The 16,984-nt window shown below is 48.4% G+C and overlaps 1 protein-coding gene and 1 pseudogene across 2 annotated transcripts in view; one reads left to right on the forward strand and one right to left on the reverse strand.

Moving 5' to 3' along the window:
- Nucleotides 1-534, reverse strand: part of SPIN1 (spindlin 1) — a 94,925-nt gene extending 94,391 nt beyond the window's left edge. Inside the window, exon 1 of one of the 2 annotated variants that reach the window (XM_059656374.1) lies at nt 385-534. The gene's annotated coding sequence lies outside the window, so the exon portion shown is untranslated. The remainder of the gene's footprint in view (nt 1-384) is intronic. The other variant, XM_059656375.1, reaches the window with a different exon arrangement.
- Nucleotides 535-12,902: 12,368 nt separating this feature from the next.
- On the forward strand, nt 12,903-14,238 carry LOC132212721 (sorbitol dehydrogenase-like; annotated as a pseudogene).
- The last annotated feature ends 2,746 nt before the right edge of the window (nt 14,239-16,984 follow it).

Here is a 16,984-nt window from a genome sequence, read left to right on the forward strand (position 1 = left end):
CCTCCAGCCCCTCCCCCGCCTGGGGGTCCCGTTTCCCAGCCGCAGCCCAGCCCGCGTTATGCAACTCACCCCTCCCGCCCCCGCCAGCGCCCGCCGCCTCGGCCCCCTCCCCTGGTCGCACCGCCCGCCCGGGGCCCCGGCGCCCGGAACAAAGCGCGCGGAGCTGCCGGGCCAGGGGCGGCGGCCATGTTGGCGGGGGCGGTGAACAAAGGCGAACGGCCGGAGGCCCCCGCCCGCGGCCCGGCCGGCAGGGGGCGCTGTACAGCGCCACTCGCTGCCCGGACAATGCGCCGTGGCCCGCCGCTCCCCGGGCGCCACCGCCCCTCAACAAGCCCGCCGCGCCCCCCCTCGCGACGCCCGCTCCCCTGCGGCACACGGCCTTACCTGCCGGCCACTGAGGCCGCTGTCCTCAGCCCGCGGCCCCGCCGTCCCGCGCCGTGCTCCCGCCCCAGCCCGACCGAGCCAGACGGCGCCGCCCCGCCCCCGCTCCGCCGCCGCCGCCGCCGCCGCCCGCCCTCGGCCGCACGGCGCACGCGCACTGCGCCTGTCGATTGCGCCGGCCGCGCCGCCCGGCCTCGGCCCGACGGGCCACACTGCGCAGGCGCCCCAGGCGATGGGCGGGGCCTGAGCTACTCACCTGGCGGCAGGGGGGTGGGGCGGGGCGGGACGGAGCACTGCAATGCCCAGCGGCGGGGCGGGGCGGGGCCTGGCGGGCAGTGGGACGGACCGTCACCTGCAGCGGAGCAGAGCCTGACGCTGCCCACCTGATGGCGGGCGGTGGGGCGGGGCTTGGGTCCTCTCACTTAGCCGTGCGGGGCCGCAGGGGCCCAGGTGCGTGACGGGAAGGGGCGGTATTCGGAGGGGGAGGTCCGGGAGCCCCAGTGGGCGCTACTGACGCCGACGTCAGGCCTCCCGGGAAGTTTGGGTGTTCCGCTCAGTGGGAGGCCTATAACGGAATGGCCAGCTCTCCTTGTCCTTGGATTAAAGCAGCAAGTCGTCCTGCGGCGCTCGCTGCCCTTCGGCTGAGGCCGGACACTGGCACAAGGGTGCCCTCGGTCTGAGCCGTGGCCCCCATCGACGGCTCCTGCCCGCGCGGATCCCTCGGCCGCCCGGCTGCTCGGACCGGGCCGGTCCGCTCACCTGCCCTACCTGGAGAGTAGGGGTGAAGGGCGGCGTCTGCAAGACCGACATTCCCCCCGTGCCCGGCCGCCACCGCAACGGGGGTACACGCCCGTCTCTCCTGAGACCGGGAGCCACGCGTGCCATGGCCACGGGAGGACTTGCTTGACTTTATTTCGCCCCAGGCGCCCTTTGAGCGTCTGGGTAGGTGTTTGCAGGAGGAGGAGCGAGAGGGCGGGACAGTTCTGACTCCTAAGGAGTTGAGTGCGGGACCTGGAGGCTGGCTCCCGGTTTGAATCCTACCCTGGCCAGTGTTCTCCCCTTCGTCCAAACTTGGTTTTCCTCCACACACCCACACCCCCTTCAGCGCTCTCCCTTGACCCCCCCCCCACACACACACACGCACACACACACACACGCACACACTAGCCGGTGTCCTCCAGCCAGTCCCTGGGCAGACGCGGTTCCTCGAGTGCAAAGGCTCAGCCTGCCAGCCAAGCGTGAGGAACTGCCTCCTCGCGTGTTGGGCTGAGTGGCAGGACTTGTTACTGGAAAGCACTCCGTGTGCTCTCACCTGCAGCTCACTTGCTCGTGAGCAGTGCTCTTGGGGTTTCACCGGCACCTTTTCTTCCCAGTAAGATGGCTCGTGCCACGTGCCTGCTGGAACAGCGCTCATCTCGGCTGATGCATGGGCAGGCGCAGGAAGCTCCCAGGCCGGCTGGGGGGCCAGTTTAGATACCGACGCAGACAGTGCATCTCCCGCTTAGCGGGGGGTATCGGGGATGGTTACTTCCGTGTGTGTGTTTAGCGTTGATGGCCCAGACAATAGTGGAGCCTTTCAGGAACAAAGGAATAGTGCCAAGGAGTCAGTAGCTCCCTTGGTTTTCCCACCTCTACACTGTTGACTTTTGGGGTCAGATAATACTTTTTCAGGGGGAATGTTTGACAGCGTCGCTGGCCTCTTCCCACTCAGATGCCAGTAGTACCCCCATTCCCCCAACGGTATCACAACCAAAAATGCCTGGAGACAACCCTGGTTTAAATGTTGCCTCTAGTAATGGTCGTTAGCGCTCTCAAGCCAAGGAGCTCAGCCAGCCTTTTGTCTGAAGGGCCACACTCCCCAGGAGGCAACTACAGTTCTGCTAGAAGTATCTCAGCTGTTGGAACAGCATTAGGAACAGTGGAATGTATGCCCAGGCAGCTCTGTGATTTACAAACATACGTTCTTTCTTCAATAAATGTTATAGCTTTCACAGCGGAAAAATACAAGTATCTCAGCTGCCCTCTGAAGCCTTACGCAGCATACTGAATGTCAAAAGTGGGTTTTTACATCACCCAAGTATATCAGCCAAAATAATGTTTAAGATAAATTTAGTCACGGGGAAAATAAGACAAATCCAGATTGAGAGATTATCTGGGTAATCTAGTTCCACTGGACTCTTTAAAAAGTCAGTATCAAGGAGAACAGAAAAGTTAGAGAACCGCTCCACAGGGGATCACCAGCAAATCATCCTACAGCTGGTTGAAGGAAAGAAGCTATGAAGGACATGGGGGCAGTTGGAGAACTTTGTGTGAGAATATGCATTAGACTAGAGAGTATTGTGGAATCATTAAGTGTTTCAGTGTTGTGATGGCTGTTGATGAGAGTGCCTTATTATTCGGAGACGTGTGTGCTGAATTATTCAGTCAAGAGTTCTCCTGGGTCCAACTTTCAAATGACTCAGAAGCATCTATTTTATAGAGACATAAAGCAGATGCAGCAAAAGGTTAACAGAACTGGGTGATGGGTATATGTGTGTTCATTGAGCCATTTCTTTACAACTTTTCTGAAAAATAATTTTTTTTTCAAAATAAAATAACAGAAATGCAAAATACTAGCAAACAGAGTTTTATTTTGTTGCGATCTCTTAGTCAAGTTTTGGTATCGGTCCCACAGCCCTCAAAAAAAAAGTTGTGAAGTATTTCCTTCTCTCCTATTTTTTTAAAGTGCTTGTGTAGTATTGACATTGTTCCTTCCTTAAATATTTTATTGAATTCACCAATAAAGCCCTCTAGACCTGGGCCTTTCTAATAAATGGAAAAAATTTGATTCTAAATTAAATTTATTTCTAGATTTGGGGCTGTTTAGATGTTCTTATTCATATTTGCTAATTGTATTTTTCAAGGAATTTGTCCAAGCTGACATGTCTTTTTTTTTTTTTTAATATATTTTTATTGACTTGAGAGAGGGAGAGAAAGAGAGAAACATCAATGATGACAGAGAATCGACAATTGGCTGCCTCCTGCATGCCTCCCACTGGGGATCGAGTCTGCAACCCGGGCATGTGCCCTTGCCTGGAATCAAACCCAGGACCCTTCTGTCCGCAGGCCGATGCTCTATCCACTGAGCCAAACCAGCTAGGGCTGACTTATGTCTTGAATGTGGGTTATAGACCAAAAGATGGATAGGCATTTCAAGCACAGAGAGTTGCAGGGTCAGAAGTACGGAATAAGTTTTGGTGGGTGGGTTTAAGTAGTTGTTGCTAGAGCATGAAGTGGTAGAAACAGATATTGACACCAAACTGTAGACAGGCTGCTCTGAGCCCTCTTTTCAACTATGCCTTGTCCTTGGGCCTTGACCTTGGCCTGCCTAGTCCAGCTATAGCCAAAATCCTGTTGAGTCAGTTGGGAGAGAATTCCTCACCCTTGCTTTCCTAGATTTCATTGCTAGGCCTATGAAATATATACTGTCACATTATCAGGAGAAAAGGCATACCAATGTATTCATTTTTAATTATATTTTTTATTTGTATTACAACTGTCCAAATGTATTCATTTTTTTTATTATTATTAGTTAAGGTATTACAAATGTGTCCTCATCCCCCCCATTAACCCCCAACCTCCCCCCCACACACACACACACTCCCATCCCCCCGTTGTCCATGTCCATTGGTTTGGCTTATATACATGTATACAAGTCCTGTTGATCTCTTCCCCTTACCCCCTCCCTCCCCTACTTTCCTTCTGGGGATTGATAGCCTGATCGCTGTTTCTCAGTCTTTGGGTCTGTCCCTTTTCATCAGTCTATGTTGTTCTCTATAATCCACAAATGAGTGAGATCATGTGGTATTTATCTTTCTCTGACTGGCTTATTTCACTTAGCATAATGCTCTCCAGTTCCATCCATGCTGTTGCAAAAGGCAAGAGTTCCTTTTTTTTTACCGCAGCATAGTATTCCATTGTGTATATGTACCACAGTTTTCTAATCCACTCATCTGCTGATGGGCACTTAGGCTGTTTCCAAATCTTAGCTATGGTGAATTGTGCTGCTATGAACATAGGGGTGCATATATCCTTTCTAATTGGCGTTTCTGGTTTCTTGGGATATATTCCTAGTAGTGGGATCACTGGGTCAAATGGGAGTTCCATTTTTAGTCTTCTGAGGTAGCTCCATACTGTTCTCCACAGTGGCTGCACCAGTCTGCATTCCCACCAGCAGTGCAGAAGGGTTCCTTTTTCTCCACATCCTCTCCAACACTTGTTGTTTGTTGATTTGTTGATGATAGCCATTCTGACAGGTGTGAGATGATAACGCATTGTCGTTTTGATTTGCATCTCTCGTATAATTAGTGACTTTGAGCAGGTTTTCATATGTCTTTCGGCCTTCTGTATGTCCTCTTTCGAAAAGTGTCTATCTAAGTCCGTTGCCCATTTTTTTATTGGATTGTTTATCTTCCTTTTGTTAAGTTTCATGAGATCCCTGTAAATGTTGGAAATTAAACCCTTATCGGTGATATCATTGCTAAATATGTTCTCCCATGTAGTGGGTCTTCTTATTGTTTTGTTGATGGTTTCCTTTGCTGTGCAAAAGCTTTTTATTTTGATGTAGTCCCATTTGTTTATTTTCTCTTTAGTTTCCATTGCCCTAGGAGCAGTATCAGAGAAGAAATTTCTTCGGCATATGTTTGCGATTTCGCTGCCTGTGGATTCCTCTAGTATTTTTATGGTTTCCCGTCTTACGTTTAAGTCTTTTATCCATTTTGAGTTTATTTTTGTGTATGGTGTGAGTTGGTGATCTAGTTTCATCCTTTTGCATGTATCTGTCCAATTTTCCCAACACCATTTATTGAAAAGACTGTCTTGACTCCATTGTATGCTCTTGCCTCCTTTGTCGAATATTAATTGGGCATAGTGGTTTGGGTCGATTTCTGGGGTCTCTATTCTATTCCATTGATCTATATGTCTGTTCTTGTGCCAGTACCAAGCTGTTTTAAGAACAGTGGCTTTGTAATACAGTTTGATATCTGGTATTGAGATCCCACCTACTTTGTTCTTTCTCAGGATTGCTGCAGCTATTCGGGGTCTTTTTTTATTCCAGATGAATTTTTGGAACGTTCGTTCTAGATTTGTGAAATATGCCGTTGGTAATTTAATGGGGATTGCATTGAATCTATAAATTGCTTTGGGTAGTATAGACATTTTGATGATGTTGATTCTACCAATCCATGAACACGGTATATTCTTCCATCTGTTTATGTCTTCCTCTATCTCTTTTTTCAGTGTCCTGTAGTTTTCAGCATATAAGTCTTTTACCTCCTTAGTTAAGTTTATTCCTAGGTATTTTAATTTTTTTGGTGCAATGGTAAATGGGATTGCTTCTGTAGTTTCACTTTCTGTAAGTTCACTATTGGTGTAAAGAAATGCCATGGATTTCTTAGCATTAATTTTGTATCCTGCTACATTGCCGAATTCATTTATTAAGTCTAATAATTTTTTGATGGAGTCTTTAGGGTTCTGTATGTACAGTATCATGTCATCTGCAAATAAGGACAGTTTTACTTCTTCTTTTTCATTTTTAATATTATATGCATGGAGGCATCATAGGAAAAAGACCCCAAAAAAGCAGTAAGAGCTTGTACACCCAAAGCATAGGGGATATGGGCTTCTTAGGAGAGAGTGAGGGATATTTTTTAAAAAGATGACTGGGCCTTAGAACAGGTGGGAAGTTTGGGACAAACTGTCTGGATGAAGTGGTGACTTCTAGTCTCCTCTCCTAGTGGGTGGAACTCCCAGGGAGGGGATGTAGGACAACAAAATTCTTTTTGGAGGATCTGTCTTTAGGTGAATCAGTGAAGTTCAGAGAAGGGTTCTCCTAGCATTTGCTGTTTTGCAAGTGCCTTCAGCTCAAAATAATCAATATATACCAAAGTGCATATTTTGGGTGGTATGTCTTAAATTTCTTCAGTATCTGTTTACCTGTGTGTCCTGGATTTCTGACCATCCCAGTCTGTCTTCAGCAAGAATCCTGTTAAATAGGTTTATGTAATAGTAATAATTTTCTAGTTTATAAGTTTGTAATTTTAGGGTGAACTCTAGAGTGACATATTAAGGGTCAGACTTGACCACTTAGGTAACCACCTCCCTGTGTGTGTGTGACATAGATAAAACTTACCCCATATTCCTCCTGTACTCCACCCATAGGAATGCCATATGTTACTGATAACCAGCTTGTACTCTGATTAACACTTGTGTGATGACATATGTTACTGATAGCCACCTGGAGTGCCGTGGGCCAGAACAGGCTTAAAAACAGGTCCCCGACTTGAGACATCGATCATCCTCCTGATCCACACTCCCCGCTGCCTTGCTCCACGCCGGAAGGCAGAAGAACGGCCGGACCTCTGATCGTGAGACTTCAGTTGCCCTCCTCCCGCTGACTCGACCCAAGCAGACAGCCAGCCACCCAAAGACGGATCCGCCGCTGCCCGCAGAGGATGCCACTCTTCTCCGGGGCCCCGGTTAAGTCTGAGCCCACGGCACCAGGTACCTTGTGAGTAATAAAGTGTGCTGTGTGATCTGCAGCTGCATATTCTTGTGTGGCGCCATTCCTCCGCAGTCTTAACTATATTAATGTCAGGTCAGATGATAATGCCTACCCTCTGTCCTGCTTGCTTAGAGTCGTCTCTTCGCGAGCAACTACTTCATGCTGAGCACCTGCACGGTTAAGCTTATCTCAAGGGGCGCCTTGGATAGCGCCCCACATACTCTACTCGGACAGTTTAGCAAGAATTCCCACCCTGGATGTCTCCTCTTAGGGATTCTCCTAGCATTGACCATCCCCCTCCCCCCCCTCAACACACACACACACACACACACACACACACACACTGTTTGTTGGCTTTAAACCCACAGCCTTCTGTCCTGCTTTGAGAGTTGGGCCACAGTTCTCTCCCCTATTATAATACCAGTAGTCTCAACACCTATTGCCATAGTGCTGAATAAAGTTTTCATTGCTGTTTTAACAAGTGTCTAAATAATTTTTTTCTTTTTTTTTTTAACGGATTCATTTTGTTTGCTTTTTATTGAGGTGAAATTCACAGGACTTACAATTAACCATTTTAAAGGGAAAATGGTTAATTTTTTTCTTTAACAGGGTCATGGTCTTAAGAGTTTTTTAAATCTTTGAGGCATTAGAAAAAATCTGATGGTTGGATTTCTCAGTACAAAGCTTGAAGTAATGATTCCTTTTTGATGGGGTTCAGGACATCTTGGCACCTTGAATATTTTAAGCTGAAGAAATTGGAGAACTGGTAGGGTAGGTCCTGGAAGGATTCTCTAACCCGCCCCCCCCGCCCCCGGCCCTCTACCCCCTGAAACAGTTTATAAGACTCTTCGATCAGAGGTGCCTTCCTTGTACCAGAGGAAAGGAGCCTCTTATCTCCAAGGCAGAGGAGACACTGAGAAGATTCTGAGAAACAGGCCCAGCTGTCTCCCCCAGGTCACCATACTGACTTTTTACCATTGTTCTGTCATATTCCTCCATGACCATTCACTCTTCATCTCCAGCATAAAAACACTCAAGTTAGTGGTTCCTTTGGGTTTTAATTTATTTACGAAGGCTCCAATGTCATGTAAAACTTCCATTAAGTAGCTCTGGCCAGGTAGCTCAGTTGGTTAGAGTGTCATCCCAACATACCAAGATTGTAGGTTCTGTCCCCACCGAGGATATTCAGGATGAAAAGGGGCCACATGCTAACCTGAGTAGCTCAGGGAAGGCCTGCATGGCGACCTTGCAAACTCAGAGACCTGAAGTAAACACAAAGGATGATCTAAAATTAAAAGTTTTTAAACTAAAAGCAGTTTATGGTGGGTAGTCATGTCCTCCCTGTTAATCAGTGTCTTCCCTGACGAAGGTCCATCTTTATCTTAACTACGCCTGTCTATTGTCATTTGCTTCCAGGGTAACATTTCTTTGGAAAGTCTGGGTAACTCCCCTTTTTCCAGACCTCACAAGGCACAAGATGTGCTGGGCTGCATATCTGGTGCTTTGGCCAGACGGGTCATGCTGTGCTGTCTGTTCCTAAAACACAGAGATAGGAAGGTCTGACATCAAGGCAGGCCTTGAGATATGGTCTCATGGCCCCTTCCCAGCATGCAGGCCTTCTTTCTCAGAAGGCCCGGAAGTCTCATTCCAAATTCGGGAGACAAAGGACTAGAAAAAGTACAAATAAAGAGAGTTTCCTCCATATTGGGGGCCCAGAATTTGAAAGACACATTTTTCTCTGGGCCTCCACAGAATTTAATAACAAAATGTAACTCTTGCAGTCAGCGCTGTAGTTCAGCCTCTGCTTCTGCAGGGTGCTGTAACTATAGTCACTGGCCAGTTCAATAAATCTCGCTTGCTGTTTAAGACCTAATTGGAGTCGGTGGTCTTATTCTCGTGAATGTTGGTCCACAACACAACCAGTGCACCAGGACAGAGACCATAAGTCCTCTCATTGTTTTATGTTAATTTCTTTTACATGTATCTTTATTGTTGAAAGTATTATAGATATTCCCTCTTTTCTCCCCATTGACCCACTCCCACCCCAAGCCACATGTAAGGTTAATCATTAACTGTTTATCCTGTACCCACTCATATAAAAGATGTGTGCATATCGTTTTACTTTTCATCCAATCCCAGAGGTTCCCCCACCCCGTCCTTTGCTTTCTCCCACCTTCCTAATCTATCACCAAACACATACAAAACCAACCATTGAATGCATAAATAAGTAGAACAACAAATCAATGTTTCTCTCCTCTTCTCTCTCTCTTTCAAATCAATAATTAAATTTTTAAAGAAAAACTTACAGCCCTAGCTGGTTTGGCTCTGTGGATAGAGCATCAGCCTGCGGACTGGAGGATCCCGGGTTTGATTCCAGTCAAGGGCATATGACTGGGTTGTGGGCTTGATCCCCAGTAGGGGTGTGCAGGAGACAGCCAATCAGTGATTCTCTCTCATCATTGATGTTTCTATCTCTCTACCTCCCCCTTCCTCTCTGAAATCAACAAAAATATATTTTAAAAAAAGGAAGAAAAGCTTACCTTAAATAAAATGTATACTTTTCTCCTGTTATTCTGTCTTTATCAGTGTAATTTTCAGACCAAGCCAGGGACCCTGTGAGGGTCAAAGACAAGTTTTTTTCCTTCCCTGTGCTTCCTGGGGATAGCTACATTAGGTTTTCCCCTTGTAGCTAACTTTAGTGAAATGAAATTAATGGCAATCTATTGTTCCCCAAATTGAAGGAAAGGTGAGACCCAGGCTTGGAAAGGATAAAGACTGAGAAGACTTGAGAGTCCTGGAGCAGGAAGAGATGGGTGTCTCCCCATGGGGAACTGGAAAATTTTCAACCCCTTTATAACTCTGCTGAAGCTCAAATTCCGGTGAGAGTGGGTTTGTGTGGTCTCTAAAAGCCACAGATCTCAGCTCTACCTGTACCCTGAAATCTAGGGGGAAGTTTTTAAAAACATGTTGATTTCCTAGCCCTACCCCAGAGATTCTGGTGGGTGGTAATTGGTTGGACTCCCTCTGGGCCTTGGTCTTTTCCAGAGCACCTTGGGGAGAGGAGTGCTCCCTGGGGTGGGGCTGAGAGCCTGCACCCACCTGTAGGTGCTTTGAGGCAGGTGCCCTGCAAGTTGTTCTCAGCTAGTGTGGGGGAAACATAACTGCAAATAAAATCCTCTTTCACCCCAAAACATCCCTCAACAAAGTGTGGAGGAAAAGGGGCCACATGCTAACCTGACAAGCTCAGGATAGGCCTAAGTGGCAGCCTTATAAACTCAGACACCTAAAGTAACCACAAAGTATGGCCTGAAATTAACTTTTTAACTAAAAGCAGTTTGTGGCAGGTGGTCATGTCCTAGGCTAGAATCTTCCCTAAAAAAAAAAAGTAAACTTGAATTCCAGACAAGATGACAGCATAGGTAAGCACAGCACTCGCCACCTCCCACAGTGACACCAGAATTTACAACTAAAATACAGAGCAACCATGACTCAGAACCACCTGAAATCTAGCTGAACAGAAGTCCTACAGCTAGGGCAGTGGTTCTCAACCTTGGCTGCACATTAGAATCACCTGGGAGTCTTTTTAACATTCTGATTTCTGGGCCTCATCCTCCAGAAATTCTGTTTCTTTGTTTTGGGGTGGGGCCACAGCATTAGTAACAAAGAAAGAATTTCTGGAGGATGAGGCCCAGAAATCAGGATGTTAAAAAGACTCCCAGGTGATTCTAATGTGCAGCCAAGGTTGAGAACCACTGAACTAGGGAATTACATTAGAAGCAAATGGAGACTGGTAGGAGGGGGCAGAGATCCAGGTGGAATCATGGAACCAGCTGGTCCAACACCCACGTGAGGCAGTTTAAAATGGGAAGAAATACTTGGCTATGGAGGTTTCCCAGAGGAGATGGGGTCCCTGTCTCACACCAGGACCCCAGCCAGGGTTCCAGTGCTGTGAAGAGAAGTCCCCATAACTTCCGGCTGTAAAAACCAGTGGTGACTGTTGCTGAGTGACACGTATGCTTCTGGAGTTCCAGGCAATTCCTCTTTCAAAAAAATATTTTTATTGGTTTCAGAGAGGACGGGAGAGGGAGAGAGATAGAAACACCAATGATGAGAGAGAAGCACTAATCAGTTGCCTCCTGCACACCCTCTACCAGGGACGAGCCTACAACCTGGTATGTGCCTTGCCTGGGAATCCAACTGTGACCTCCTGGTTCACAGATAGATGCTCAACCGCTGAGCCACAACGGCCTGGCCAGGCAGTTCCTCTTAAAGGGCCTGCACATGCACTTACTTGGACTCACTCCTTCTGAGCTCCAGCACTGGGGCAGCAGTTTGAAAGGAACCTGGGACATTTGGGGACGAACTAACTTGTCTGGAATCATGGCAAGAGCTGGAGGGCAGCCTGCTCGCAGACAGAAGTGCTGGCAGAAGCCAGCATTCCTTTGCTGAGCCATCCCTGTCACAGAGCTGACAGGCTGGGCCATATCTGCCTCTCCATCAACCTGGCTCACACCCTTTGCTCTGCCCTGGTGATTCCCTGAGATCCTGCCCCTCCTTTCTTGCAGTCTCATCCAAGCCATTTCCAGTGGCTTTTCCATACAACTGGCCTATCTTGCCTCATTCTTTGGACTTTGCTAAAATAAAACAAGCAGCAGCTGTGCCCCATACCTCTCAATAAGTGGCCCTAGGCCTGGCACTAGCAGCAGCCCACCCTGGTTCAGAGCTTGGCCTCTCCTGGGCACCTTCAAGCGCAACACAAGTAGCAGCCATCTGCAGATTGCTTTGTAGCTCATGCTGTATGGCCCCAGGCAGGGGAAAGGCAGAGGCTGACTTTCCACCTTTTGGGAGGCCCCAGAGCCAGCACACCCAGTGTTCAACGTGGACCACACTGGATTACAACCCTACCATCTCCACAAGTGACACACTCAGGGGGCAGACTCAGTGAGCACCAAAGCCCCACTGAAGCAAGTCCTGCTTCATAGGGTTGGCTCAGAGACCTATGGAGGGGGTCTTCAGCTATAATTGCAGCCGATCCTTGCAACAGATTGGCCTGGGGGTCAATCCCTCCTAGTGACTCCAACATAAATCAAGGCTCAACTACAATAAGAGAGTGCACACAGCTCACACAGGGGCACACCTGGAATGCCCAGCCCAAGAGACTGGGGAGGCTGAGTCACTGGGCGCTATAGGCCACCTACTACACATGGCCACTCTACCAATTCTGGGAGACATAGCAGATCTACCTAACACAGGGAAGCAGCCAAAGTGCAGAGACAAAGAAACATGTCACAAATTAAAGAACATAAGTAATCTCCAGAGAAAGAACTAAATGAAATGAAAGCCAACAAACTACCAAATACAGAGTTCAAAACAATGATTATAAGGATGCTAAAGGAACTGAATGAGAACTTCAAGAAACTTAGTGAGAATTTCAAGGAAATTAATGAGAACATCAACAACATAAAAAAGGACCAGTCAGAAATGAAGCATGCACAAACTGAAATAAAGAATAATTTACAGGGTATCAACAGTACAGGACACTGAGAATTAAATCAACAATTTGAAATATAAAGAAGCAAAAATCACCCAATCAGGAGAGCAAAAGGAAAACAGAATCCAAAAATATGAAGATAGTGTAAGAAGACTCTGGGACAACTTCAAGAGTATCAACATTTGCATCATCAGGGTACTGGGAGAAGAAGAGAGGGAGCAAGCTATTAAAAATCTATTTGAAGAAATAATGACAAAAAACTTCCCCTACCTGGTGAAAGAAATAGACTTACAAGTCCAGGAAGTGCAGAGTCCCAAACAAGAGGAACCCAAAGAGGCCCACATCAAGACACATCATAATTAAAATGCCAAGGGTTAAAGACAAAGAGAATTTTAAAAGCAACCAGAGAAAAACAGTTAGTTACCTACAAGGGAGCACCCATACGACTATCAGCTGATTTCCCAACAGAAACTTTTCAGGCCAAAAGGGAGTGGCAAGAAATATTCAAAGTGAGGAAAAGTAAGAACCTACAACCAAGACTACTCAACCCAGCAAAGCTATCATTTAGAATTGAAGGTCAGATAAAGAGCTCCACAGATAAGAAAAAGCTAAATGAGTTCACCACCACCAAACCAGTATTACATGAAATGCTAAAGAGTCTTTTTTAAGAAGAAGAAGCAATAAAAGATAAAAAATATGAACAATAGACTAGAACCTCCACACATCCTGCGGACTGCAGCTCTAACCCAGGAGGGAAGAATGACATGGCGGCGGCCAAGCTCTTGAACCTGTCCCTGGTGGTACACAGACCTGGGGACCTGCACCTGGAGAACTATATTTCGGAACCAGGCCCAAACAAGATGCTGCTTAAGATGCATTCTGTTGGAATCTGTGGCTCAGATGTCCACTACTGGCAGCACGGTCGAATTGGGGATTTTGTTGTGAAAAAACCAATGGTTCTGGGTCATGAAGTTTCAGGAACAGTCTTAAAAGTAGGATCATTGGTAAAGCACTTTCAACCAAGTGATTGCGTTGCCATCGAGCCTGGTGCTTCCTAAGAAACCGATGAATTCTGCAAGATTGGCCAATTTAACCTGTCACCGTCCATCTTCTGTGCCACAGCCCCCGGTGATGGGAACCTCTGCCAGTTCTATAAGCACAATGCCAGCTTCTGCTCCCAGCTTCCTGACAATGTCCTCTTTCAGGAAGAGGCCCGATTGAGCCCTGTCTATGGTGATCCATGCCTGCCAGCGAGCTGGAGTCACCCTGGGGAACAAGGTCTTTCTGTGTGGTGCTGGACCAGTTGGACTGGTCATTTTGCTAGTGGCCAAGGCAATGGGTGCAGCTCAAGTGGTGGTGACTAATCTGCCTGCCTCTCTGTAGTCTAAAACCAAGGAAGTTGGGGCTGACTTTGTCCTCCAGATCTCCAAGGAGGACCCTCAGGAAATCAACAGTAAAGTGGAAGATCTCCTGGGGCACAAGCCAGAAGTCACCATCGAGGACACTGGGGTGGAGACCACCATCCAGGCTGGCATCTACGCCACTTGTGCTGGTGGGACGTGATGCTTGTGGGACTGGGTTCTGAGATGACCAGTGTGCCCGTAGTGCATGCAGCCCCCCAAGGGGTGGAGATCAAGTCGTGTTTCGTTACTGCAACACATTGCCGATGGCAATTTCAATGCTTGCGTCCAAGTCTGTGAATGTAAAGTCCTTAGTGACCCATAGGTTTCCTCTGGAGAAAGTGCCGGAGGCCTTTGAAACATCCACAGAGGGACTGGGGTTGAAAGTCATCATCAAGTGCAACTCCAACAACAGGAATCCCTGATGTTAATTGAGCTCTGCCCTCATCCCCACCCTCTCAACATCTCAGGGCTAAATGGCTAGGCAAGGGTGGGCTTTTTAAGGCAGAAGTTTTTTTTTAAGTAGTAAGGATAATTAAAATAATTCATTATAAGCAGAGAGCCTTACACAGAAGAGCTGGTATGCCTTAAAACACAAGTAGGGATAGTTGGGGGAACCTGTAGTCACAATGACTGTTTCTGTTGAGCAGAGTTCAGCAAGCGGAGCCGAGAGTGTGGCCGGCACATGTGGGAATCCCCCTCCTTCCCGCAGCGCCTGAGTTAAGTGAGGAAAGAGATCTGTCCCTTGAGTTCCTGGTTCCGCCGTGACTGGCCAGGTGGGGGAAGGGAGGCTGAGTTATGAAGACACAACTTCATTAACTGGCCCAGAAGCTGATTTTCAGGAAAATCTGCAGCTCGGGGTCTGGGATGAGGGGCTGTCAGCAGTTTTAGTTTAAAGCACAGTGTTTCTAGACATAGGTGCTATTTGGTTTGATAACAAAAAAGAAGAATAAGGGACTGCCCTTCCTGGGTCTAGTGTAATTATAAACCCAATCAAACAAATAAAACCAAAATCCCAGCTTGCATTCTCCAAATGTAGAAATAGTCAGGGAAATGGAAAAAAAAAGAAATAGCCAGGAAACTACTCAACACTGCCTGAAGACTGCCTCTTTTGCAACCTGAGAGAATTGTGTTTGCAAGGGGAATAACCACCTTCCTAACAGCTCCCCCACTTCCTTCCACTCTTCAGGGGCAGCCACTGCTGACTTCTTTGTCACTAAGCAACCAGGAGATACCTAACTAAGGACAGTCACAGGGAATCCCCAAAGGAGACCTTAAACCATGGCTTTGATTAGCCCGGAGGGTTTGGTCAGTGCACCACAGGAATAGCATCCCCTTCTAGTCTCAAACTCACGCATGATTATTATACAAGTCCATGTAATTCTGAGGAGGCAGAAGAAAGCTAGATAGACAGATACGGGGACTCTGGGGGGTGGGGGGCGGGGAACAGGGGGGAGGAAGTAAAATCAGGTAGGGTTGTTAGGGGCAGAAATAGAATGTTGAGTACTAACTATGGTCATGGGAAATATAATCATGCTCTGTTAACCGTGATTGCCTTGTTCTTGTTAAAGAAGGACATTCTGACCTGGCTGAGAGTTGCATGCTCCTGGGACCTGGGAGTCAACCTTTGAATGCCGTCCATTCTCATTCAAGAACTGCCTATTATCATGGAAAGATTAACAACCTTGTTGCCCAAACAATGGAGTCCCACCCCAGCCTCCTACTTCCCCAGGCCTGTAATCCCTGCTTCCCCATGTAATCCTTGTCCTACCCTATATAAGCAGCTGGCTTATGGTGGGGGATTGGAGAGCAGGTTTTTGTGGATGACCTGCTGCTCTCCCATACTGCCGGCATCAATGGAATAAACACTCATGTATGATTCAACCCTGTCTCTGCTTAACTCAAGTAATGACAGGCAGCCCAGATCCTTTGATTCTCAGGTTACAGAGTTACTAAGGCACCCCAACTGGGTGGGGAAGGAAGGCCAAGTGTGAGAGGCATGAGATTTAACATGTATGACTGTTGCTAAGAGAGGCAGCTTGCAAATAACCAATCACAAGGCAGTGAGGCGTGTAAACCAATCCCAAGGATGTAGCTAAGGCAAAATTCTTTGAAAGGACCAATCAGGAACTAACAAGCATCTACACTAATAAAAGAGAAAAATGGTAATTGGCGTACGAGCTATCCTTTTCATTGGCTAATCAGGGCTATATGCAAATTAACTGCCAACTAAGATTGGCAGTTAACTGCCAACAAGATGACGGTTAATTTGCATATGTAGGCACAATGCAGGGAGGCGAAAGGGAAAGTAGGAAGAAGCCCCCTGCCACTGACAGTGATTGGAAACCCAGGGGGGAACTAAGAGCTGGGGGGCAGGGCAAAGGCGGCCCTGGGGCCGCCTTTGCCCTGCCCCCCAGCCATGATCTGAGAATCAGGCGCCTTTGCCACCCTGGCCAGTGATAGCAGGAAGTAGGGGTGGAGCCAGCGATGGGAGCTGGGCACGGTCGAAGCTGGCAGTCCCAGGAGCTAGGGGTCCCTTGCCTGGGCCTAAAGCGAAGCCCACAATCGTGGGGCCGCTGCAGCTGCGGGTCCCCGCTGCCCGGGCCGGACGCCTAGGCCAGAGGCATCCTGCAGGGGCAGGGGTGGAGCCTGCGCGATCGCGGCACCCCCCCCCGCTGCCACTGCAGGTCCCCGCTGCCCGGGCCGGATGCCTAGGCCAGAGGCGTCAGGCCTGGGCAAGGGGCCGATCCTGCAATTGGAGGGTGATGGGGGTCAACGCCTGAGGGCTCCCAGTATGTGAGAGGGGGCAGGCTGGGCTGAGGGACACTCCCCCCCACCACCACCCAGTGCACAAATTTCATGCACCGGGCCCCTAGTCCTATATAATAAAACCCTAATATGCAAATCGACGGGATGGTGAAATGACTGGTCGCTATGACATACACTGACCACCAGGGAGCAGACGCTCAATGCAGGAGCTGCCCCCTGGTGGTCAGTGCGCTCCCACAGGAGGAGCGCCACTCAGTCAGAAGCCGGGCTCATGGCTGGCAAGCACAGCAGCGGTGGCAGGAGCCTCTCCCACCTCCGGGGCAGCACTAAGGACCCCTCTGGGGATGTCTGCCTGCTGAGGGCACAGGCTGGGCTGAGGGACCTCTTCCTCCAGTGCACAAA

This window comes from Myotis daubentonii, chromosome 11 (genome assembly GCF_963259705.1).
Source record: "Myotis daubentonii chromosome 11, mMyoDau2.1, whole genome shotgun sequence".
Lineage (NCBI taxonomy): Eukaryota > Metazoa > Chordata > Mammalia > Chiroptera > Vespertilionidae > Myotis > Myotis daubentonii.